The sequence below is a fragment of the Electrophorus electricus genome, chromosome 5 (assembly GCF_041902795.1).
Source record: "Electrophorus electricus isolate QZ-2024a chromosome 5, ASM4190279v1, whole genome shotgun sequence".
Classification (NCBI taxonomy): domain Eukaryota; kingdom Metazoa; phylum Chordata; class Actinopteri; order Gymnotiformes; family Gymnotidae; genus Electrophorus; species Electrophorus electricus.
Window position 1 is genome coordinate 14,734,967 of NC_137501.1, and position 24,022 is coordinate 14,758,988.

Here is a 24,022-nt window from a genome sequence, read left to right on the forward strand (position 1 = left end):
GGCACTGCAATAAACCCTGCATACGTCTTAACTAAGAAGGCAACAGTTCAAATGGAAAACCTACTTCCTTTCTGGGAGTGAAGGAAGCCAGCTGCTTGATCTTCAGTGTCTGGTTGAGTCTTGGATGCATCAAGCACAGGGACACCAGCTGATACCCCATGGTTGAGGTGCTCCATATATTGTGCAAGGATCGGTTCGTTATAATCACCATTCTGCATTTTTTAACAGCAGCAACAGCATAAAATGGTTCAGTTAAGGGTGCATCATTGGAAGACTTTCACTAAAATATGTCCTCACCATGTCTCAAATACAGCAATACCTCTTAGAAGCCATTGTACTGCACACAGAATGGACAGGCCCAGCAGTTTCTGTTCCCATATGGAACCTCAGTGTTTTGATTACAGAACCAGCAATTCACAATGACATGAACTGGTTTCTTCCCATTGAATAGGGAGTTTATATATATAACTGAATTTGATCAAACTATAGCAATGATTGTGAGCAAGGAGCTTTCATTTTACAGCCTAAAAATGAAAGTGGCAAATAAATGTATGTTACAAATAAACCAAACTTGAAACGTTATATGAATAGCTTCATGTTGAATATACACAGTTAATCAGTCATTAAAAACTACATTCTATTAATACAGAATGTTTATGAAAGTTAATTTAATCTAATTAACAATAAATGAACAGTCGAATATTGTAGTTCAAACAGTCCGATAGCTGTAGTAATGGCTTAACTCATTTTGCTTATTTAGAGAGAACGATACATTTGAAAACCCACAGGTTTGTGAATTTGGGTCTCTAAATCATACAAAAGTAGGTTTTCTATTGCTGAACAGTTAGCTAGCTAACAAACTACCAGCACCTAAACGATCAAAGTTGAAAGCTGAACAATGAAATGGTTCCACAAGGAATGGTTTATAGCCCCGAGTTTGACACTTGCTGACCTCAACTATTGGCTAGCTAACTAGTGTATCGCTGTGATAAAGCGATACAATCTTTAGCAATGAGGACATGAACAAAGTATCCTTTACAATTTTCACAATATTGTGAAATTTAATTTGCTGGCATTGGAGGTTATTAAATATTCACAATATCAATAATAATTCCTTGGCTCACAGAATCAGACATTACATTTTTGCTGTTATGGCAGCTGTTATAAAGATCATATTTATACAGAACCCTGTTCAGTTAGTGCTAGTATTGAGGAACCATTGCATAACTAATAGCGGTACAGAGACAGAAACATCATGTGTTCAGATGAATAACTGGATGTGTGTGAGACAGTCTGTGAGAGGTTTGCATTTGTGTGTTGCATGACTATGAGTGGGAAAACCATATAAAGGTAAAAACATTACATCTGCAACAAGGATCTCTTCTATTTGAAGGAAAGGTTTAAGTTAGACACAGTCTCAACAGAGTAAGTTAAATCTGTCTGTGTTAAGACCAGTTGACATATCAGTGGTTTATCACTGATTATGTCTGCCACTGAGATACCACAAATTAAGCTTTCCAGATTCCAAGACATACAGTTGTGCAGTGTGAGCCATACATCAATTTGAAAACTTCAAAAGTCACATAATGTGTGCATGGCATAAGCGTATTAGCAGGTCCCGAAAACATTTGCTATAAGAAAGGATTTCATCATAGAAAAAAACTACAAATTCTAGACTTGAGAATGTGAGCATCAATCCCACTAACACTCACATACTAAAAGAGCACTCTACCACTTGACCTAGTTCTCCTAGAGTGGGACTTGTTTGCAGATCGGACAAAAGCTGAAGACACAGTGGAATGGCAATTCTCTAGGAGATCATACCAAATCCTGCATCCACCCTAAATATTTCATCTAGCTGTGAAGTCAAAAAAGCTTATTCCTGAAATGACAGGAATAGTTCTTGCAGATTCTGATATGCTATGCAAACACTATAAAATGTGAGCTATGTTAGATCTGGCAGCCATTGGCTCTAACTGTCTCTTTTTATTGAGTTAAGCAATGCTTACAGAATAACTTTCTATGGCTTCAAATACTTCCAAGAATTAAACCTTGCAGAGCTCTGTAGCTAGACACATTGTCTCTGTAGGTTTGACATGTTCATTTGACAAACTAGCTAAAATAGCATCTTTTGGTTTGAATAAATTGCCCCTTAGACCCAGACAAAAAATTGCTCAAAATCTTTCTGCTTATTCATGCAGCAATGACACAGATTTCCAAAGAAAGAGGACGTATGGTTAAAGCTAGAAAAAAATGCCTACTCTGTGCTCAGGCAGAAAATCTGATATTTTAAATATGTCCCTAAAAGGTTTATATTCCTTGGCTCACAGAATCAGACATTACATTTTTGTTGTTATGGCAGATTTCATGGTGTAATAGACAGCACTATGTAACTCGCAGCAATAAAGCTCAGTGGACTTTGCAATTGATGATTTCGTCACTGTGTACAACTGCACTGAATTGCTCTTTAACAAAAGCTTCTCCACATTTGCTTTTGAAGTTTAATTCAAAAGTTGGCTGCAGAATAACCATTTGTCAGAGGGAACAATAAGTGTCAACTTTCACCTATGCTCGGTCGAAAAAGTGGCCGTAATCTTGTGGACACCAAGTCTACAATTTCATGGAAAGGTTCCCTTCAGTGCTGTACCAAAAACTGCAAAATGAACGGAGAAAGGCCGATTAGCTCAGTTGGTCAGAGCGTGGTGCTAATAACGCCAAGGTCATGGGTTTGATCCCCATATGGGCCATGTGGGTTTTGTTTGATGAATGACCCCTTGTCAACAAACCACCTGTTTGAACTTGTGTTGCTTATAACATTGCTTGTAAATCACAATCTGCTAAGACATGTTCCGAGTACATGAGAGTGTGTTCTTGATTACAAAACTTTACCCATGGATTTGTGCTTGTTTACAAATCTTGGACAATGCAAAGAAAAGTATGAAATCAGAGGGACTCTGGCATTAGTGTAAGGCTCTCGATCGCTGTGTGAATAGGTCAAAGAAGCCATTCCAGAGGCATGCAGACAACCTGCATCCTCCCCATCAAATTATAGCCAGTTAGGTGTCTGGCAGTGCCAGGGAGTTCAAATCCTTTAGTCTGAAATGTGTTGGGATATGATTATGCCTGCCACTGAGGTCTGACAGCTCCACAGTTGCCTTGTGAAAAGAATACAGTATAGACCGGCACCCACATACATTACTGTACACATCAGAGATCAGCGCAGGAATATCAGTTTGTAAACCCGCCAAATCTGCCCCCACAGGCTCCCTGAGTTCTACTAATCGCTCCAACACCTTGTTTCAACCTCAGTTTCTTTTTTTTTGAAGCGCATGAGGCAGCTTCAGCTATTTCCACAGGCAATCATATTAGATGTGCCATCAGTAACCAGACATGTGACTTTATTTTATTCCCCATTCTTCCATAAGAGAGGATTTCACACAGGCCAAATTTTCAGCTGTATGCGCCTGCAGGAATTTCACAACACCAAGTAGTGTAGACTTCAGAAATGTGTTGTCATCTATAAAATGGCAGGTCACAGCCAAGAAGGCATCCACATTAAGAGATGTCCACATATCTGCTGACAAACTCATTGCAGGAATTTTCTGGACCTCAGCTTTGGCCTTCTCTTTCTCTTATTGACATTTGGCCTCAACCATGGCCTTTACAGTCTAAAGGGAAGGAAGAAAATAATTATATATATTTTTAATACTACTCTCATAATGTATCCATGTCACCACACATACCTTCCTAGTTAGGAGAATATAAGTTGAATCCAATTTTGCTACCAAGTCCCTGAAGCTTTTATCCTCAACTATGCTAAATGGCTGTGTGTCTCTAACTATCATGGGGACCAAAGCCTCATCCAGCTCTTCCTTTCTGGTCACTGCTTTGTAAAGATTAGATTATACTTTGTCACCAAAAAATATAGTACTCACCAATGAAATTCACTTTATAATCCAATCCAAACTGCAAATAACATTTAAGGTGCAGAGAATAATGCAATATATATATATATATATATATATATATATATATATATATATATATATATATATATATTTTTTTTTTTTTTTTATGTATATAGAGTATATACACATTTTATATACATGTGCATAATAACGTTAACACCTTGTGACAACTGATAAATAAGCCAAATGACATTGGCAAGGGTGACAGTAGGAAAAACTCACTGGAATGGTGGAAGGGACTTGGAAGGTGTCAGACTAAGAAGGGAACTCATCCTCCTTCGGTTAACCCTGGATAAACCTGGGCAAAGATGAGTTGGGTAGAGGATGGCTGGCAAATTGTAAGCATGAAAGATACACTACAGCATTCCTACACAAAGACATCATAGGAGATAGAAACAGAGCACAGTTCACCTGGATAGAACACCTGGGTAGAAATACAGTAACTCATTATTATAACAGTACAAAGAAATGAAATGTGGATCATCCAGGTGAGGTTCATCTGCTAATCTGCACATAAATATTGTTTGTGACAGTGCAGAATGTTGCAGGTAAATGGAGGGCAAGGTGCTGTCATTTTAAGCATTTTAAGGCAGGTCCAGGAAGGAGAAACCCCAGCAGGTAGGAAGAGTTAGTGGGGAGCACAGATAGCACAGCACTCCAGAATCATGTACTGGTGCATGGTGTGTCCACTGGGGGGAGGTGGGGTGGTTGGAAGAGCATAAAAGACTGTTGTTACTGCAAAGATTCATTTAGACCTTTCATTTGGACTGTTATTCTTTTTTTAGGGGGCGGGGGGGGGGGGGGCATGTATTTAATGAAATAATAACGAAAAATTAATAGATGAATTCATACCAACTCAAATTTGCTGGTAAAGAAATCATTTGTAAGGTAAAAGTTATTTTAAGAGTGATGTTAAGGAATTTTTTTAAATGTTAATTATAATTTCATTAGAATAATTCTAACATCTACGGGATGATCTGAGGGTTAAAGAAAAAAGAGGTGGACCTTATGGGCAATAAAACAAAAGTCATTATTGTAGTACAAGACCCTTTGTTCTAGCTAAGTGATCTGCTGCATCTCAGTTTGAGTCATGTAGAATTCTAAAGACAGAAAGTCTTTATTCTGGCATAAAATAAAACTGAAGGGGGAAACATACTTTGAGTTAGTACCAGTAGTTATTGATTGTACACAAAGTCCAGTATGCATCCAAATGTAATGAAGAGATATCTGTTGGTAGCTGAACATCTCCAACTCGTACAATGCAATGTTTCTTCTTTGTGTCAAATGAACTTAACAATTCAAACATCCATAACTGGCCGTGTTTCTTGCCAACATACTGGTGTTTGGACTTATGGGATTACATGTCTGTTGCCTTCAATAGCTTAGTTGGTAGAGTGGAGGACTGTAGAATTTAAAACTGTTATCCTTAGTCTGTCAGTTAAAATCTGACTCAAAGGAAGTTTGTTTTTTCACATACAAGCTTCTTTTTTAAGTGAGCAAAAAGAGCGTCCCCTGACCAGGAATCAAGCCCAAGTCGCAGTGGTGAAAGTGTTGAATCCTAGCCACTCACCCACCAGCAATAAAGCTCAGATGCTTCTGACAAACATTTTTCAAACTCTGTATTCCTAGTATACTGACGATGTTTGTATGCATACTGGACTTGGTATGCATGAGCATTAGGAGGTCATAAAGAGAGGTATTCATATTTCTTTTTATTCCACATAAAAATTAAGTTTGAAATCCTAGCCACTAGCTCACCAGGGATAAAGGTGACAGTTTCCTCTGACATGAACATGACCTACATTCATTGGTAACATTTTGATCGAAACCAGGCAAAAGTATTTAGTCACTAGCTGAAATAGCTCAGCTGGGTGAGTGTTAGATTGAATATCAAAAGACTCCTAGTTCAGTCCTGGGTTTTGGTAGCTGTGCAAGACCAAGCTCCTCATCAAACTGTCCTCTTTTTAAGAATATTTCATAAACTTTTACATTCCTTTCCTAAAAATGAATGACATTACTGTTTTTACGCTATTGTTAGAAGTCATAGTGTAATAGTGCTCTAGACTTTGAATTCAGTGATCCTACTTAAACTTTAGTGGAATTTGCACTTCCTTATGATATGTTTCCTCACTGCACAGAGAGCCATTTGAACATTGGCTTCTGTATAAACGCTTTTGAAATGTTTTTCATTAGTTGTCTACTGGCCAAACCACTGGACAAGGGGAGGGTAGGTGTCAGCTTGCATGTATGCTTGTGTTGGTATCCTGGTTCACACACTCCCTGTGTTTTCATGGAATGGGGCCTACCTCAGCTTCCTTTGGCTCATGGATGGGCTTTGTCCTACCAAAAAAGGTCTGCGAAGAGGCATTGCATAATGCAAAAAAACCTTCAGAAACAATACACTCTAATGACAGCAACCAACATACTTAATACAGGAGTGACCTCAGGGGTGACCTCATCCAAAGGCCAGAACAGGAACAACAGGCTTAAGAAGGGACACATGAAATGACCTCAAAACACAAAGTGAGCAGGTAAGTTGAGTTGATATGTGACTTCATTAATGTGCTTGGTAATTTCATATGGACCGATATACTTGGGACCTAACCTGCGACATGACCCCGGCTTGCGGTAGTCCTGTGTAGAGAGCCACACTCTGTCACCAGGTTGGTATATCGGGTTCTCCCCTCTGTGCCTGTCCGCAATTTCCTTATACGTTCAGAGAACTCATACAATACACTGATCTGTTTCCTCCCATACCCTTTCGCTCCGCTGCATCCACTCATCCACAGCGGGGAAACCAGCTGATATGGAAGTCCATGGGACATTTGAGGCTGATAACCTAAAATACAATAAAAAGGAGTCAAGCCAGTGGATGAACTAGTAAGTGAATTTTGGGCCATTTCTGCCAATAAGAGGAACTTGGACCGGTCTGATGGATTGTTCATATAAAAACAATGTAGGAATTGGCCATTTGACTGTGGATGTAAAACTAATAGCTACCCCGATGTGTTCAATATAGGAAGCCCAAACTCGAGATGTGAATTGATGTCCCCAATATGATATTATGTCCTCTGGGATGCCAAATATACGGAACACCTGGTTAAACAAGGCTTCCACAGTTTGGCAGGCTGTAGGCATACTCGGAAACACAATGAACCACACACCCCTGGAGAATCCATCAACTACAGTGAGGACAGAGAGGTCAGTAACGCAATCTAAGGTGATGTGAGACCAAGGACTTTCTGGTACGGGAAGAAGCATGAGCTTTCCTGTGGGTAGGGTCTTAGGCATCTTGCTTTGACTGCAAATTGAACATGAAGAAACATACTTATAAATATCGCTTGTCATAGCCCTGAACCAGCGAAGAATGAGCCCACTTCAACAGATGGTCACAGCACAAGGTAGGTAATGTTTTCCCGACAGACATTCCATTGGGATGACTGTGTCTTGTATGGCTTGTTTATTCCATCATCTATTTTATATACACTTGTCTATTTAATCATCTATTGTAACTTGGACTTGTCGTATCGTTGTGAAAGTACAGCTCCTACCCCGATGTTAGCAGCATCAGCTTCCACGACAAATGGAATGGAAGGATCAGGATGTCGACGTATGCTAGTCGTGGTAAAAGCTTCTTTCAGTTTCCTGAATGCTTGATCAGCCTCCTGATTCCAAAGTAGCTTGGTCATTGCTCCTTTCAGGAGGGCTGTGAGAGGAGCTGCAATGCTGCTAAAATTCCATATGAAGCATCGGTAAAAGTTTGCAAATCCCAAGACTCTCTGGAGTTTTTTAACTATAATAGTAATGGGCCACTGGAAGATGGCTTTGATCTTCTTATCATCCGTAGTGATTTCACCATGGCTGATCACGTATCCTAGAAAAGTTATAGTTGGAAGGTGGTAGTCACATTTCTTTCCCTTTACAAACTCAATAAACTTTTACTCTTTACTACTCAATGCATAAAGCTGTCTGTGTTTGATGTGCTCTCATTTTCCCACCACATCCATTTAGCAGTACTTCTGAATAACCGAAATGGCTTAAAACAGCTGAGGGGATGTTTGAAACTGAGTGATAAGATGTTCAGCAATTTATATATGATAATACAAGGCAGTAAATTAAATTGGGCTGAACTGGACAATAGTACCTGGCATGAAAAGTATGTCGTAGAGAGAGTAACAAAAAACTCAACCTCTCACCTCGCGCTCTGAGATGTCTCCGTCACTGTCTGTAGTGTCCTCTAGGATACTGCTGCCCTCACTAAAGTGTGTCACCCTGACCGGGTCAAACATCTCTTGAACATAATAACTACACAATGGAAAATCAGCTTCAAGTGCTGCATTGAGCAAGAGTGCACTGTAAATGGCCAGATATAAATGGTAATGTCAGTAGTAAATTTATATATGCAGTCATGGAACAGGACCTAGCTGTAGAGCACAGCTTTAAGGTGCATATTATGATGTGCTCTTAGCAATCATCCTCCTGGCTGTGTCTTGCTCTTTTGGCCAAATGTTTCTCTTCCAAAGCAGACAGACCAGACTCGCTGCATATTACTCCGTGCACTATAAATAAACCACATGTATAATGCCTTGTAAACAATGGAAGAAGGGAAATTTGAATTGTGACTACTCTGTTAAAGGGGCGGATAAGGCACCCCACCCAAACCCCCCGAAAGCTGTTCTGTTATCCCTAATTGCTATGCAATAGTCCTGTGATTAACTCAAAGGCTGGAGAAGTTTCACCTTTCTCTATTTGAATCCTGAAGGCTGTTCGGTTCTGTCACCCACAATCCATCCTGTGTAATTAAACATTCACATCATAACTCGACCCCATGTAAAAGGGCAAACTCACTCGGATGGGGGAAAGGATCACAGACTACCTGTACTGCTGCTGCAACTCTGCGGCCATTCCAACAACATCCACATACATTCCAGCAACATCCTATTATAGGACACAGTGTATCTGGCTTAAGTACACCCATTTAATAGCATGTTGGACCTTCTTTGGCCTCCAGAACTGCAGCAATTCTTTCTGGCATAGTTTCCACTATATGCTGAAAATGCTCTGCAAGAATCTTGGTCCAATCTTCATAGGATATTTTCTCTTAAATTACTTGGAGGGACTGACATGTTCTAAACTGCCTGTTATACCTTTACCCAGGGACGTTCTATAGGATTAAGATCTGGGGACTGTGAAGGCCAGGCAAACATTGAAAATTTGCTGTCTTGATACTGGAACAAATCCGTGATTATACAACCCTTGCGGCAGGGTTTCTTGTATTGTTGAAAGTGTCCTTCTGCCATAGTTTAAGCAGCTGCATGAAGGGATGCACTCGGTCACAATACATAGGTAAGCCCTTCTGTTCAAACGTCTAATGATTTCAGAGGACCGATGGTGTGCCAAGAAAACATTCCTCACACCTTTATGCCACCTCTACCAGCTTGAACTGTTGACACCTGACAGGAAGGACTCGTTAATTCATGCTGCTTATGCCAAATTCTTACGCTCCCATCATCATAGTGCAACAGAATTTTGGATACATCTGACAAGATGATGTTCCATTGTTTAGTTTTCTGCTCTTCTGCCCACTGGAGCTTTGCTGTTCTGTTTGCCTCAGACAGCAATGACACTCAAACAGGTCATCTGAACAGGTCATCCAAATGTGCTAAGGGACGATGACCTGTGCATTCAGACATGTTAGTTGGAGCAACAGCATTGTATCTGGCTGCAATTTGCTTGACCGTGCACCACTTGATCATCAGAATGATTCTTGATGTCATCCTCCTCTGATCCCTTTCAAAATATTGGTCCTGGTTAGTCTGGTCCATGCCTCGTTCGCAGTTCGCTTCACTCAGACCATTTGACTTTCCCATTCTAATGTTTACATGGAGTTTTTTGCAATTAGTTAAAACTGACCTTTCATGACCTTCATTATAAACTTTTCTAAGCAGTCATGACCTCACCCTGTCATAATATTTACTATCAGATCTTCCCGGTGTCCAAAGTGATCTCATGGAAGGAATTTTCTAGCCAACCATTTCTAAGTCAAGCCAATTCAAGCAGAAATGCCACTGAGAGCGTTTCTGATGAACTCCTGTCATTGTACTAAGTTGGTAAGAAAGGGTTAACTACATAAAAATAAAAGTGAATGACTTAAAAGTTTGATCATTTTAACTGAATCTATATTTTATGGAATGGTGTAATTAACCTTCATTATAAACTTTCCTTAGCCGTCATGGCCTGTCCCTGCCAGAATATTTACTATCAGATCTTCCCTGTGTCCAAAGTGGTATCATGGCAGGAATTTTCCCAAGTGTTTACATTAAAGGAATCTGACTATACTGATTACTCTTTGCCAGCTAACAGCAAATAAAAGATGCTGGATTTTGGATTATGTGAGTATATAACACGTGACTGTGTTTGTGTCAGAGAAGGGAGAGGAGAGGCTTTGTCTCCAGCCTCCCGCTGCTTGCCGCTGTTCAGCTTCTCACTCCTGAGATCCTTCTCGTTCTCCTTCTCACCATTGCGTCCCACTTCGCCAATGCTGCTGCAACTTCAACCGCTGACAAAGTGCACCGGCTCAAAGCGTGGTCTAGAGTCAAATTTGAACACGGGCATCTTCCTCATTGGCTCATCTCCTCAGAGGGGCAACACATGCACAGTTTCAGCTCCTATCGATACCCACGTAGAACCTTATAAAATCAAACTGACAATGACAAGGAAACCATATTTTCAACACCTCCAGCACAACAAGTAGTAGTTTTTAGCAATGCACTACTTTTAGTGGTTGTTGAGCATCTGGAAAGAATGCAAGTCACCAGGGTAACATCATCAAGAAGCCCTTTTAGACTTACTTCCATCAGATGAATTTGGCCTCTTTTTTGCTTCAGTATTTGAGACTAATTTGTAGGAGGGCATTTTGCCAACATGAATCCCCTCTGCCATGTCATGCACTCTCTGCATCAGTTGTGGGCCATACCTGCTAGACCAAACATTTACATTCTGAATACTTTGGCTGAAGTTGTTAAAATGTTAGTATAAAAATCAACACTTTTAGCTGTATCTTAATTTCAGGCTGATTTAACAAGTAGATAAGCTAACGTAGTGAGCGGTTGTCTTGGCTTGTCCTAATGGCAGTCAGGGGCCAAAACACTTACTGTAACACTTTATACTTATAACACACTTTGCTTAACTATTACAGATGCTGTTTAACAATGTTCTATTTTTAAAATCTGGAAACAGCAACTCAGCACAGAAGGCGTTAGACCCTACCTGCATCCTAAGAACACATGGGTCACCCACACCATCGATAGAGACAACAGCTGATCTAAGTCTCTTGCTTCGTAATTTTCAACGTGCTTGTTTATGAATAACTTTCGAACTAACCATTGCTTATCACTTTCAAAATGTTGTCAGAATTTATTGATATGAAAGACTCTCGTCATGCTGATAATTGTCTGGTAGGACCAACTGACGTTATTGCCCCGACATACGCCTGGTGAGAAAAGCATTGTGGGAATTTCAAGTATGGCCTGTGCAATGCTCAGTTTGCCTGCTAGTGTCGGCTTTCCTTGGACATTTACATTTACTGCATTTAGCAGACACTCTTATCCAGAGCGACTTACAAAAGTGCTTTGTTATTTATTCATAGAATACATCCTAGCCAGTCCAATAGGTTAGAGTCCAATATAGCAATGATCTAGAATACTGCAGAAATACAGGGATTACTGCTGATGCCTAGAAGTGTTAGATACTGGAGCCTTTCTCTATTCAGGCACCCAACGCAAGGTCTCTGCCTATCAGCCATGACATGGTGGCTTGACCACAAGCTGGTCGCCCGAGGTCATCCGCTCCCTCTTCTTGTCTCCTTTACCCCTCCCTTTCTCTCTCTCCGTCTCTCTTTAAGCACAGGAGTGGCTAATGGCGGGCAAGGGAACAGCTCGTGGGTCGTTCATGCAAAGAACATCTAATTTTTACTAACCTTGTCTCTTTCCTTTCTACGTAGACCCTTAGAACATGCCTCACTTTTCCCATCATACTGTAGATTTAGATAGTAGATATAGGACACATATATACTCTGTGCTTTCCTCAATAAAGTGGAACTCTCTTGATTCACTACCTTGGTGTCAGTATCTCTTGACTTCTCCGGATCCGGCTACAGAGGGCAGAGGGTAACTTGGACGAGATCGAACCTGAGGGACTGGTCACTTTGAACCAGTTTCTAACAATTATTATTACTAATATTATTATTATTATTATTATTATACATGGGCCTCCATATGTCAATGCTATTTTAAATCCCAAAACACTGCAATATTAATACTTTGTGATGTTGATATTGACAACCAATGTCCAAATTAACAGGCTCCATTCCAGCACTTGTCAGTGTAACATCACCTGTCAGGACAAATGTTCTCTCATCTGTCCTCCCCTTCACCTCATTATAGTCATTTATGGCCATTCTTTAGTGAGACTGTATTTGAATCTATCAAACCATATCTTATTTACGTGTTTTAAACTAGCTCTGAGCGCTGGCGACAGCTTGAAATATGAAACACTTGATCTTGTTTCACTGGCTGATATCAAACACAACAGCTAACACACTAATCCAATAAAACTTAACAAAACCTCTTGATTCTCCTTCTGGTAATGTGCAAGCTACATTCTACTATTTACTTTATGCACCTACAGGATATGTTTTCTTTTTTTTTTTCCTGGATTGAGCGCAACTACACACCTTTTTTCTTTATGAATATAATTATCAAGGTTTATAGAGCTTTTTGAAAATCTAACTATCAGACCATATCTTATTTATGTGTTTTACTATAATTATCACCCCATATCTTATTTATGTGTTTTAATATATTTATCAGACCATATCTTATTTATCTACGTGATAGTGGGGATCTTATGTGACAACATGAACAAATAGAGTAACATGGTTTTCTGTTTCTTGCCTTTAACAGATCTTAATTCCACTACTAATGATGTCATAGTGAAGTTTTCATTTATTAATCCCTCAGATTAGGAAATTGGCTCCTTTTACCCAGAGATGAAAACAGGGAAGGCACTTAGCCTTATAAGACATTTTGGGGGCAATTATCAAATACAATAATTTATAGATACACAGTATTATATGCAAACTTTGAACAAATGGACAAACATTATGATAATTTGGTGAATTTAAAAGATTAATCTGATGTGGCACAGTTATAAGAATTCAAAATAAATGTAGCATAATGAAAATATTCTTGCATGAGACCCACTAACTCTTACAGCTGCTTTGAAAGACAAAAAACGTATTTATCTTCCACTCCACTCAAGGATGGCCACACTTGGAATTTCCCTTGGCACATTTAAAACATTGTGTGAGCCAGATAGCTTCTGTTTTCATTCATCCAATGCTCTGAGTAGTAGTGTTCCATGCATATGAGATGCTTCAACACGTCCATGCGTGTGGTAAAGAAACACAGTGTAAGCAGTATTAATGAAAGTGCATCTCTACCTCAAACTCACCAGTGTAACAATTAGTGTGTGAAATCTAATTTTAAATGGCGATCAGCCTTCTTAACAAATCTCCAATAACAAATAAGCAGAACTCACCTTGTTGAGTGTTTGTTTGGTTTTTTTTGTGTGTGTGTGTGTGTGTGTGTGTGTGTGTGTGTGTGTGTGTGTGTGTGCAGTTTTAAGCATAGCAAGGCACTTCAGGGTTGCCAGGTGGAGCCTTCCTGAAGACCCTGATACTGAAACAGCATTAAAAGCTGCAGTGGCACTGTAGTTGTTTTTATCTGCACTTATACTGCTTTGAACTCTTGCACTTTTACATACAGTAAGTTTCTGTGTACCTGTGTACATTTCTGTGTACCTTTAGTAAATAAAGGGATTCTATTCTAAAATTACAAATCACTATGTCCAGTGTTCTGATAAATGACATCTTCAAATGACCTTTGCTGTTTCTTTGCATTAAACTTTAAACCTGTCTTTTAATTATTCCACAATATTATACAGGATAGTCTTGACAATAAAGCTATTTTGAATCAAACCTAAATGAAAAAAATTTAATAAATGGGTTGTTGTGTTTGCAGGTTTGATTCAACACAGGATCAGACAGATTCCTATAAGTGGGAAAATTAAAAAAAAAAAATTCTGCTGAACCTGAGTCTGCAACCAGCTATTCATCAGAGAGAGACTATTAACAGACCTATAAAGAAACTGATGTCATATGCATATGATGAACAAGATTTCCTGCTGGATCTGTACTCTCATGCGAAGGACTCTGAGACTCAAACAGGCAGGAGTGTCCTTCCAGCATTACAACCAGTTTACCAGTCAGCATCTGCAGTCTGCTACATAGACCTCAGAGAGAAAGACCTCCCTCTTCCTAGAAGTGCTGAAACTCCAAACAGTGAAGAAACCAGTGGAGCTTAATGACTGGTCAGATGAAGAGAGTGAAGTGAGGAGTTTCCTTCAGTGTCTGCCATGCCCCAGCTGAGCTGAGTGTGAAGCTTTTATTAGTACTATAGGAGTTGTGTTTAACTTTGAAACTGATGGTGTCACAGCCATTTGTGGCCGAGAGTCTAGAAGAGCATAATTGGCTGTACTCTTAGGGAGAGAGGGAGTGGCATACGCTCTCTCCCCTGTCAATTACAGAGACACCGTGCAATCAAGGGCGTCTATAAGTTCACGCGTCAGAAGGGGGAGGAAAAGACTATTTTCCGAGTACTTAGAATAACATTCCGTACTTTTTGGAGAACATTTTCTAGAGTGTTTTCATGTAGAGAGAGAAATGAGTGGCTAAAATGTCAGAAACATTAAGGAGACAAATGGGGAATATATAACAGCTCTTTCCATGTGTTAGTGACACCAGCGTTCCCTCTTTTCCCAGATGGTAAAAAAGAGCCCTGACTCTTGCAAACTTCATTTTTTTGTAGAACAAAGAGGAAGATAAATAACTCGCTTTATGGCCTTTTTCCACCCATGCATACCAAGTCCAGTATGCATCCAAACATTGTCAGAATAGTAGGAGTGCAGACTTTGAAAAATGGTCTTGTCATGTAATGTCTGCAGCTTTATCCCTGGTTGTCTAGTGGTTAGGATTCGGCGCTTTCACCGCCGCGGCCCGGGTTCGATTCCCGGTCAGGGAAAAACCTCTTTTTATGCTCATATAAAATGACAGATTCTGCATTAAAACATAAAGTTTGTGTGAGTCGGAGTTGAGCCGACAGTTATTACTTCTACTGTACCAACTGAGCTATTGAAAGCGACATGCAAGTAATCCCACATGTCCAAACACCAGTATGTTGGCAAGTAACACAGCCAGTTTTGGATGTTTCAATTGTTAAGTTCATTTGACACAAAGAAGAAAGATTGCATTGTATAAGTTGCTCAGCTACAAACAGATATATCTTTTGATGACATTTGGAATCATACTGGACTTTGTGTACATGAATGGAGAAAGGCCATAAATGGTTAGAATAACATTCAGTGCTTTTGGAGAAAGGTTTTGAGAGTTTTGTCATGTAGTGAGAGAAATGAGTGGCTGAAATATCAGGCATTAAAAGTGCATTTTGCACTCATGGAAAGAAAATTGCTTTCATGTGGACCGCATTGAGATATCGAATTGCTTGTGGAACATAACACCTCTTAAGAGGCTAGATTTGTGCTCTCAAGCTGCGATGGTGGTTTTCTCATGGCTTCTAAAAGAAGAGGCTGTGGTCAGGGTGGAGTGAGTCTTTGATAACCAAGATTGTTGTTGTTTTGGCCTTCGAATAGACAACGGCATTACCCAGTGTCAGGTCTTTCTCAGTAAACTGCAGAGAATGATATAGAGGGCAAGAGATGGTCAAGCACAGTTTTATTGGGTGTGTGTCTGTAAAAAACACTAGAGCTCTCTGATACATTTTTGGTTCAAGATTTAATCATCATGCAAATGATTGTGATTAACGCTTTGTCTGTTTAATTCAAATATTATACTATAAACCTAATATTTTAATAGGGTTGGCAACTTTCTAGATCCGATTACTACATGTGTGTGAAGTACAGGTGCTGTAGCTATATGGTATACAATTGTCCACAGTAGCCTAATTATAATATATACAACCAAAAATGCATCTAAAATAAACACCAGAAACCTGGACTAAGGGTGATGTACATAAGTGCATTAAATCTAGGTAGGACTGCTCAATAGGTAGGATAACAGCAGAACAATTGTCCCGCCGTATAAGCAAAATGAGAGACTGCTAAGGCCGCCAAGAGGGTGCCAAAGACCATGTATTTATTTCTATTTGTTTTTTACCTATGTTATGTCAGTGGCAGCTCAGATTTCTGCATAGGGCTGCACACAGGCTTGGGCCAGCCCTGATATCACAGTGTCGTGCACTGGAAAACCATCAAGCCTGTTGACTATGCTACCAGTGTTGTTCATGTAACTGTGCAAATAAACTGCAAACACAATTACTTTTAGAAGTATTATCCAGTTTGTTTTCACAATTGCCAAAATGTAATGAATCACAGCCAGTGTTCACAGCTGGAATGTATTCCTGGCTGATGTGCCCTGTTTCTGGTTACAAAAAAAAAAAACAACAACAAAAAAAAAAAATTAAATTGGTGGATGAATTTTCAATGAAAGTGCTTCGCTCAACAGCCATTAATGATTCTTCTATCCAGTATGAATAAATTGAAATTCCTATCCTTGTATCAGGTGCAGCAATTATGTGTAACAATTGTGAAGCAAAAAAGCAATAGCAAAATTTTAATATAACAGTATAGGTAATATAGAACATGATCTAATGATATTAATTAGGCTATGCAAATAACACAACTACTTCGGTAGCACATCATTCATGCCTGTTGAATAGGCAGTTTTCTGCTTTGCAGATACTTGAAATCTTTTACTAAACTTTCCCCAAATCCAGTAGGAGCTGCCTTTTACATTAACATGCCAGGATACACACTGACTGGATGTTTAATCTTTCTAATGGGTAAGCTATATTCTTATAGTCAAGAAAGATATTTTTTAGTTATTAATCAGTTAAGGAAGTCAAGCTATTGCATTTTGCTGAGATGAAGGAATATTGCATAACCCTGTACTGGCCAAATAATTAGATTTGATGTTCTATTTTGTGGATTAATCCCATAACTGAATTATTCACATGGTTTTATAGCCATGGTTAATACTTGCTGTCAAAATGCTGAGGTTCATAAGAACCTCTTTCCTTCATAAGGAAGCTTCCTGTTTTTGAAACACACTAGCTCTTACTGCTCTCTATCTGTTTAACAAATTTTTCGTTGTATTTAATTACTTTCTACCTGGAAACTGGTAAATTCCATGGAAAGCTACTTTATCATCACAAACTATATCTAAGGAACTACCACAAACATAAGTAATGTTAACATTTTGCTTTTCATCATGACTTATGTTCTGGTTCAGAGCACTGAATGCAGCATGTTTATTCTTCGTCATTAGTAGCAGTTTTATCTGTGAGAAGTGTAGATGAATTGTTAGTCTGACAGAGAAGACTCTAGCACTAGAAGTACGCATCCAGACAGCAAGGCGAATGGGTGACGTTACGGCAAAGTAGACGAGCTTCAACCAGCTCATCGGATCACTACACATCCCCAACATTAAGTAGCAAAACCCCAGAGACCTTCTGCCTGTACTGGCCAGACTTCAGATCAGAAGGTGAGAGAATACAGTCATGTGTTGTGTGGCTCAGATTGTTCACACAGTTAGTAACAGTCCAAACACTTTAATTATACTGTACAGCATGAGACCTGGAAATGTGTGTCTGTGTGTGTGTGTGTTCTCCCCAGGCTGAGCTCCAGCTTTGTACTGTCCATCTTCAGAGAGATCTATCAGACTGGCTCTGATCACTGTGTGTCCAGCTTGCTGAGTTCAGCAGAGAACTGCATCAACCTGAACAGCAGAGAGCTGGACTCTGTCCACTGTGCTGCCCTGCGCTTCACCCTCCAGCACTGCACAGCAGTCTCTCTCAGCCTGCTTTTCACCTCCATACCAAAGGCGGAGCTGGAGAGCATTGAGCCACTGCTCTAACACGTCTCCCGTCTCAGGCTTGAACTTTTCTCACAATCAGAATTTTAACACAGAACTGGTCTGTTTAGGGAGTGTTATATAAACGTTTATGTACGTTTATGTGTTTTTCACGAGTTTCCTCAAAAGTCATTTTGTGCCAGCATCATTTAGGTTTTATTGAGACTCCTGTCAGGTAATCAGCAATATCCATGGATATTTACTTCAGAATAAAATGACTTTCTGGAGGAAATTGTTAAATTTAGGTGAAATATTTATATTAACCTGAAATTAACTGCCCTGCCACTGTCTGTGTGTGTTTTGTTTTCTCCGTGTTGACAGGCTGCTGTTGCTGAGGCTGCTCCACTGCTACAGTGTCTCTGAACTACAGCAGGGGGCAGCAGCAGCAGATCTGCTCTTCGCTCTGCAGCACAGACTGGATTTCTCCTGCTGCTCTGCTCTGGACCTCACAGCAGACACACAGAAACACACACTGACTCTGAGCACTGAGGACTGCAGAGTCGTCTCCATGGTCATCCAGAGAGCTCTCACACACACACACACACACACACACACACACACACACACACACACACACACACACACACACACACACACACACACACACACACACACACACACACACACACACACAGCTCACTCTACACGGCTGTGAGGGCAACTCTTCCCCATTTTACACACAGTCACCCTTCAGTAAGCCACTGACTCAACACCACACAAAGTAGGGAAACATTCTGGAAAAGGGAAAATAATTTTATCATTTGAAACAAAATGTGTGTAAATAGCATTAATGTTAGTAGTTATGTGAGTGTGTTAGTGTTTTGTGACTCTACATGTTGGAGAATGTTGAGTGTGTTCAGCAGCAATAAAGCCATGCTGCTCCAGTTCCTGTCTCTTCTCTGTGTGGGGACTGATGTGGAGTGTGTGAGACGCGCTGTGGCTCTCTCCCGGGCTCTGGGTAAGATGGTGATCCTCCGTCAGACCTGGCTGGACCAGCAGGCCTGTAGGTCACTGGCACTGTTTCTGGAACATTCTGAAGGGCTGTCAGAACTGGACCTTAGCCACTGTCAGCTCACTGACCACTGCCTGCAGATGCTGTTCGCACACCAGCACAAAGCCCACATCCTGGAGTGAGTGGACAAGCGGGAGGAGGGATGTGTAGAGAGTCTGATGTTGTGAACACTAACACGGATATAACAAATGTTTAAAGGGGACACAATATAAGAGAGAGAGATATACTATATATACTAATAGTCAAAATGATTTATTGCTTGAATTGATTGATTTGACAGCTGTCAATCATCACCCCCACATACATACATATATATATATATATATATATATATATATATATATATATATATATATATATATATATATATATATATATATATATATATATATAATTGTTATTGTTATATGATATGATATATGACATGATGTGACATAATATATGAAAATAAAATAAAACACAATGAGGCATCCTCAAAATAGTTTTATTGATTTTTTTTTTTAAATTCTTTCACTGAGAAACAATCAAGTGATTAAAGTAAATAAAATTATGAGTCTTTAAAGACTGGGTGGTGCGTATTCATTTATGTTCGCTCTGCTCCTCTGCCGGTCATGTACTGATACTCAAACGTGTATGGGTCTCAGTTGTGTGTGTCTCTCTCTCTCTCTCTCACTCAACCACTCACTCACCCCACCCACTCCCTTCTCATTGGCTGATTCTCTAAGAAGTCACACCTCCTCCCAAGTCCTTCCCCCTACTACACAGGAATACACGTTCTGTCAAAAACTGATATAAGGCCCCCTCAACTAATTAAGGTTTTCAGTCTCATACTACACCAGTCTTTCTCCACTTTCTCTGTCTGTTCAGTATCCTCTATGACACACACTCTGCAGTCAGGGGTCATTGACACTCTCTCTCTCTCTCTCTCTCTCTCTCACTCTCACACCTCCTCACATTTTATCTGCCATATGTACTCAAACAGGGCAATATGTAAACTTTTCACAAAACATCATAAAGTTTCCTTTTATTTATTTTTTCTGTGATCTCTAACCAAATGTGTTTACTCTATAAGTTTTATCACACAAGGTACCTGTCCGTTATCACATGTTGGGCCCTTAACATTTTTCAGTGCATTCCACATATGTGAGCGGTGTTGGGGAGGGGTGGATTGTAATTTACTGCTTTCATACGTAAACCATCTCTTTCCCCCACCTACCATTCTTTCTTAAAGCTGTGTTTTATGGTACTTCACTCCTTTAGTTCACAGCCGTAATTGTAAGCGATACATCTGCAAACTTTTGCCAAGACCTCAGAACAAACATGGACACGACTCAACCGTTATCAACAGGTACATTCTATTTATCCATTCATGTTATAACTTCTATTAATATAAGTTACTAAAAAGGCTGACCTGTATTTAGCTATTTCTTGAGCTAATGGTTGAAATACTTTATCGTGCGTTGTATGATTTAACTCATTGGGGCCTAACGTAGTAATTAATTTCAGGTCTAGATCAAACCTATAAGGCCTGCACTGTCAGGATCTGAAAATTATTAATCATATTAGAAAATGAATACGTCGGTCAGTCGTCTTTTTTCACCACCACATATTAGCTAAACTAGGGGGAAAATAGTAATGTTCTTTCACGAAGGTATTTTATGAATTAGCCGATTGGTATAAAGGATACAATCATGATGATCTTTTCTGCACATGGTCTATAATACTGTTCTATGTATTTCTGTTGGTTCAGACATTCACGGGTTCCTTGAATCTGTGGAGAGAATTGCTGATCAAGGTAATTTCTTATTTGTGAACTTTTATACATTTTAATTTTTTGTTATTTTTTATCAGCAGATGTAAGGACAGAAGATGATGAAACAGTTCAAATACTGAATGAGTTGATACAAGGTAATTCATTCTAGAGTGCATCTAACATATGTTAAAAGACCACTTTTTGTCTAAAAGTTTATGCAGTGCTTTAATTTGTCACACAGAGGCAGAAGGGGCGAATCCCGCTACCGTCATCCACTATTCATCGAGCCCTCCGGTGGAGCTCACAATTTTTTCAGGGGACCTCATGCAACCGGCGACATCTATAGAAATGTATGCAGAGGTCACTGTGGCTTATAACCTACATCTAAATAACTCTAGGCCTATTCAAGCTGTTCAACCACTAACCTGTAGGCCACCATCACCATGTAATTATAATTTTAAAAGCATTATTACTAATCACATTTATATTAGAATAATTGAATAAATGTTTTTTTTTTTCTAAGATGGTTTGGATGACGGGGGTCAGGAGTTGAGTCTGTTTGACTGGGAGGCTGATTTAAGAGTGCCTCCCCCTTCATTTTTTAAATGTTTCGTCAAAGAAAATTCGAAGGGTACACATTCGTAGCACATAATGCAAGAGGTTATGATTCCTATTTTTTGTTGAATTATCTGGTGAAAGAAGGGGTTACTCCTACTATCATAGCACAAGGGGGAAAAGTTTGTGTTTTGAAGACACTGCTTATCAGCAGAGATTCATAGACAGTTTCTCGTTCCTACCTATGAAACTTAGCACCGTTCCAAAAGGTTTACAGATGCAAAAAAAGGAACATTCCCCCACTTCTACAACACCCTAGAGAATCAGAACTATGTGGGGTCACTGATAAAGTCTTTGACTTCAGAAAATAGATTAAAGAATATTGCCGTAACAATGTAAAGATTTTGAAAACAGAGTGTAAAATTTTGAGTGAGATTCAAGTTGATTACCATAGCATCCGTATGCATGAAAATATTCCGCACCATTTTCCTGCATGAAAACACTTTGGCCATCCCTCCCCTATATAATTCAATTGTCAATTGTCAGAAATCTTTCTGAACGCCGTCTATTCAATGGCTAAAGTACGTCACAGACAGACAGAACACACCCATTCAACATGCACTTAACAATGGGGAAGCCAAGATCGGAAATTATTTTGTAGATGATTACTTTGAAGATGGTAAAATGCGCAAAGCGTTCGAGTTTCTTGGCTGCTTTTATCTCGGATGTGATACGTGCTTTCCATCATACATGCCACACCCTTTAAATAAAGCCTCAGAAACCTTCAGAGACATTTGTAAGAACAATATTAATAAAATTCAGACGCTGCAGTGTATTCACAAATTGGTCTGTCACCATCATGTGGGAACATGAATGGAATGACATGAAAAAGAATGATGATGTAAAAAAGTTTCTCAAAACCTTTGACTTTCCAGAGCACTTAAATCCTCGGGATGCTCTGTTTGGGGGTCGTACCAATGCCCTGCAGCTCTATTACACAGCTCAACCTGGTGAAAGAATCAATTGCTACAACTTTACCTCCCTCTACCCTTATGTGGATAAGGTAAAAATGTACCCCATAGGTCACCCCCTTATCTTTTATCGTGACTTTGGGTCATTGGAAAACTACTTCAGCATCATCAAGGTAAAGGTTTTACCTGCCAGGGGGTTGTGGGCCCCTGTTCTTCCCTACCGGGTAAAGAAGAACCTCTTGTTCCCTCTCTGTAGAACCTGCGCTGAGCAACAACAGCGTAGCTGTGATCATGGAGATGAGGAGAGGGCCCTGACAGATGCTCGGTGCAGCGTGGAGCTGATGACGGCTCTGCAGAAGGGGTACAGAGTGATGAAAGGATTTGAGATTTGGCACTTTCCTAATAGAACAAATGATCTGTTTTAAGAATACGTTAAAATGTTTTTGAAAACCAAACAAGAGCGCTCAGGTTATCCTTCCTGGGTGGTTGATGAAACCACAAAAAAGGAGTATGTTCAAAAATATGAGGAGAACGAAGCGGTTAAGCTGGAGGAAGAGAGAATTTCAACCAACCTGGCCAAGCGGTCTGTAGCTAAACTCGCGATGAATTCTTTGTGGGGTAAGATGTGTCAAAAACCAGACAGGACAAACACGGTTTTGATCAGAGATCCTGATGAGTTTTTAGAGTATATTTTCTCAAACCTGTATGATGTAAGTCATTTCTCTTTTCTGAACAACAAGGTGGCAATGGTGCAGTGGCATCACAAGGACATCAGGTGCTATTAACCGGGGTACGCTAACGTGTTCATAGGTATTTTTACGACCGCGTATGCTAGGCTCAAGCTGTACAATTTCATAAATCGTTTACAAGACCGTCGCTTGTACACAGACACGGATAGCATCATCTTCAAAAGTCATCAAGGTGATTGGATACCGCCTTTGGGTGATTACGTGGGGGGTCTTACAAGTGAGTTGGACTGTGGTGACGAGATTGTAGAATTTGTCAGCTCAGGACCTAAAACATACGGGTATAGGACTCTCCAAGGTAAAACAACAATGTAAGCCAAGGGTATCACTTTAAACTATTCAAATACTAAACTCGTAAACCTGAAATCTCGGACAGAACTGGTTGACGAATGTGTGAAAAACAGTGATCAGACTAGAGTACTTACGACCACCCACAATCAAATCGTGAGAGAGAAAAAGGGCTTTCTCTTGAAAAACAAATCACAAATGAAAAGATTCAGGATGGTTTATGACAAACGGGATTTGTTGCCCAATTTCAGGACTCTGATTGTATACAGGATTTGAATTTTTTAGTGTTATTGAGAAAAGGTCTGTTACTCATTGTTTTGATGCTAGAATGCAAGTACCATTTTCATGTATCGTTTGTGGTCCGAGCAATAGCGGAAAATCTTTTTTCATCTAAACATTACTTGAAAACTGTAATGAGACATTGTCTAAATTTCCTGATAACATTGTATGATGTTATACGTGTTGGCAATCTCTGTATGATGAGCTGATGAACAAAATAAACATGAATTTTGCTCAGGGAATACCAGAATCTTTGTGTGATGATGAACTGTTTCCCCTCAGCAAGACTAACCTTCTAATTCTAGATGATTTGATGAATAATGCCAGTAAGAACGAAGAAGTAGAAAGGGCTTTTACAAAATATACTCATGACAGGAACATGAGTGTATTGTATTTGGTACAG

The 24,022-nt window shown here is 39.6% G+C and overlaps 1 protein-coding gene and 2 non-coding genes across 3 annotated transcripts in view; all 3 read left to right on the forward strand.

Annotated features, from left to right (window-relative positions):
* LOC113569091 (uncharacterized) overlaps positions 1 to 24,022 on the forward strand; it is a 207,949-nt gene that overhangs the window by 110,860 nt on the left and 73,067 nt on the right. The gene's annotated exons all lie outside the window — the stretch shown is intronic.
* On the forward strand, positions 2,674 to 2,747 carry trnai-aau (transfer RNA isoleucine (anticodon AAU)). Its single transcript has one exon. It is a non-coding gene; the product is annotated as a tRNA-Ile (tRNA).
* Positions 15,038 to 15,109, forward strand: trnae-uuc (transfer RNA glutamic acid (anticodon UUC)). Its single transcript has one exon. It is a non-coding gene; the product is annotated as a tRNA-Glu (tRNA).